This window comes from Microtus ochrogaster, unplaced genomic scaffold (genome assembly GCF_000317375.1).
Source record: "Microtus ochrogaster isolate Prairie Vole_2 unplaced genomic scaffold, MicOch1.0 UNK1, whole genome shotgun sequence".
NCBI lineage: Eukaryota > Metazoa > Chordata > Mammalia > Rodentia > Cricetidae > Microtus > Microtus ochrogaster.
The window spans coordinates 34758856-34762151 of NW_004949099.1; positions in this window are offsets into that span (position 1 = coordinate 34758856).

Consider the following 3296-nt stretch of genomic DNA (forward strand, 5'->3'; position numbering starts at 1 on the left):
CTGTCCCGTTCACCAGCACCCCCATCTATCTGTAGACACAGGGACTGTCTCCTTCACTGTCACACCCACACGTCATCCTCACAGATCACGACTGATCAAAGAATGAATCTCACAACAAGGAAAGTTGAGCAGGGGGTTTGTGCCTATGGATTCTTCCCACAATCCCCTATTACCCAGAAGCCCGTGGGAGACTTCCTAATATGTAGTCACAGTGCCAGCTGTGAGATGACACCCTAAAAATATAGAACGTGTCTCAAGGGTAGCGCTGGGTGATGTGAGTCAGAGACCTTGTACTGGGAACCAAAGGGAGACAGTGAGACAAGTTCCTTCATCATCACCCCTTATAGAACAGCAGAATTTCTTTGTTTCCCATTGAGAAGCCCTGAACTTCCCTGGACTGGAGACCTAGGGTCTCAATGGGAATTAAAAGACATAGCAATGACTCCACCTTTAACGAGGTTACTACTGCTCAGTCCGTGGGGGCTCCGATGCCACAGAACCAGTGAGCATAAAAAGAGGTTAAACTATCGGCTAGCACAATAGACCCCAGCAGCAGTGGGAAAGTGGGCGGTGCCACATAGGAGGGAATGAGGAGAACCCAGCAAACTTTCCCCACCCAACAGTAAAGGTCAGTTGGAAACTGTAACAAGGAACATAATCAAGCCTCTCAGTGATGCTTTGGGTCCTCTCACCAGCGTACCAACCGCCAACTGGAGATGTTTTTATTTGCGGACTGAGAAATTTTTGTTTGTTGTTTTGGCTCTTTCGGTTTGTTTGTTTTGGAACTCACTCTGTGGACCAGGCTGGCCTTGAACCCACAGAGATCTGCCTGTCTCTGCCCAGCAAGCTTGGCATTTTTTTTAATGCAGTCCCTGCTTCCTCCCCTGTCTTTGCTCTTAGTGTTTTGTACACAGGTTGTTACAAGTTAACTTGAGGTTTGGCTTGGACAAGACAGCCATCAGTGGGGCTGCACCTGCTCAAGTGCCGAGTGTGATGGACGGGATGTCTGTGGGAGCAGTTTGCTGCTTTAGGAGGGAGAATGAGCGCATCTCCCCCTGTGCTCAGGGCAGCTGCAGCTTGAGGGGTGGGAGCAGGGGTGTTTCGGCGTGTGGATGTTCAGACGTAGGAGGGTGTGTGTAGAAGCTGCGTGGTCGAGAGGGCACGGTGCCAGCTGTCCTTTATTGCCTCTCGGCTCCAACCATTCTCCCCATGCATTCATACCAGAGCTGCACTGGGGCACCTTCTCCTTTGCCAGATGCCTTCATGGTGGGCTTGCCAATGAGCAATCCTGGAGAGACATGGGGACAATAAGGAAGGAAGGGGCTTCATTCCAATGTGCTGGTTTCTGGCCAGTTCTCTGCTGGCAGGGGCTCGGCAGCACTCACCGAGCAGCCCTTACGAACTGGCTCTTATTGAACCCTCTGCCAACCCTCTGTTCCTGCGGGTCAGCTCTGACTATGTTCCCGCAGGTCACCTGGTTTGTGGCAGCCACCTTCTGGCTCTTAGGAGCTGCTTTCTGAACTGCTGCATCCGGGTCCGCTTTACCTCTGTGTAGTTAATCCTCTTTTCCTTGTTAATACTGTGAGAGTCATTTTTTTAAAATGTATTTTATGTATATGGGTGTTTGCCTGTATATATTTCTTTCCTTTTTTTAAAGATTTATTTATTTATTATGTACACAGTGTTCTGTCTGCATGTTTGGCTGCACACCAGAAGAGGGCACCAGATCTCATTATAGATGATTGTGCGTCACCATATGGTTGCGGTTGCTGGGAATTGAACTTAGGACCCCTGAAAGAACAGCCAGTGCTCTTAACCTCTGAGCCATCTCTCCAGCCCCTCCTGTATGTATTTCTGTGCTCCACTTGTGTGCCCGGCACCCAAGGACAGAAGAGGGTGCTGGATCCCCTGGAACTGGAGTTAAAGAAACAGTAGTTATAGATGGTTGTGGATCATCATGTGGGTGCTGGGAATTGAACCTGGGTCCTCGAGAAGAGCAGTCAGTGCTCTTAACCACTGAACCATCTCTCTAGCCCTGAGCATCTCATTCTTACTGGTCTCTAATATTTTGTTCTTTTCCTTTCCACAAAAGGAAGCCTGGTTTTCCATCCCTGGCTTATGATGTGATGTCTCCATCAGAGACGTCATCCCTCCCCTTCCTATTGTGAAAACCCTCAGAAACCATCATAGAGCTGCAGGAGGCCTTTCACGCTATGGATGGGTTGGTGTAAACTCCTGACAAGGTTGCCCCCAGAGCCCATGCCAACCTCCTTATGCCAGTGAAGGTGCCCTCCAGATCAGGCCCCTTAGTTCTACATGCCCAAATCATCTCCTCTGTCGTTGACCCCTCTTGAGAGACGAGACCCTTAGATTGGGAGCTTGCATTTCCTTTGATTTTGAATATACATCTCAGTCACACACAACCTCAGGGATGTTTTGGCCAACAAAGCGGGGCTGAGACTTTGATTTTCCTTTGCTTCTCTTGGTTTGGGAGTTGTCTTTCAGAACCTCAACATTCACCCTAATGTTCATATATCAGGAGAATGTCAAAGACAGTAATCTTCAGTGCTCCCTCCCCTACACCCCTGGATTTACTCAATGCCCCCCTTCTACTGCCACCACCTACACAGGCAGTTTCCTTATTCTTCCTGGACCTGTAGTTCCCCATTTCCAGCTCAGCCTCATGATTGACACCTCAGTCACATTCTGAAAACCCCCAACCACCAAGGCAGTGTTCTGTAGTGTAGTTCTACCTTGGTTCTTGTGGTGGGGCTTGTGTGGGTCTCTGTGCTGCTGGTTACTTCTGTTTTAGGGTTTCTGTCGGGCCTGGAATTCGAGTGCCTCTACATCCAGGGCCACGGGACAAGACCGTAGAGTGTACCTCCCAGAGTGGGAATCAGTTCCCCAAGACCCTTGGTAATAAAAGGAGAGCCTTGTATTGGGCCTGGGAGTGTGTTTCAAGAAAAATGACCACACAATCCAACGTGATTCAGCAAGGCAATAAGTTTCATGTCTGCAGAAGGGCGCACAGTCATATCAAGGTGAGCACCCAAGCACATCCAGTGGGAGTCCTGCTGGGATTTCATTCCTAACTCAAGGGGTCCTGTGCCTCACTCTGGCTGGCCGGACCTTTGCCTCACAGTCTTCCATGACCAGCCAGCTGAAGGTGGCACAGCTGTGAGCATCCTTCGCAGAGAGAGCAACTGTGAGCATATATGTGATTACAAGAAGTGTTGGCCCTAAAGGAATTTGAATTCCTACCAAGTGGCTTTGATTTTTTTTTTTTTTTTTTTTTT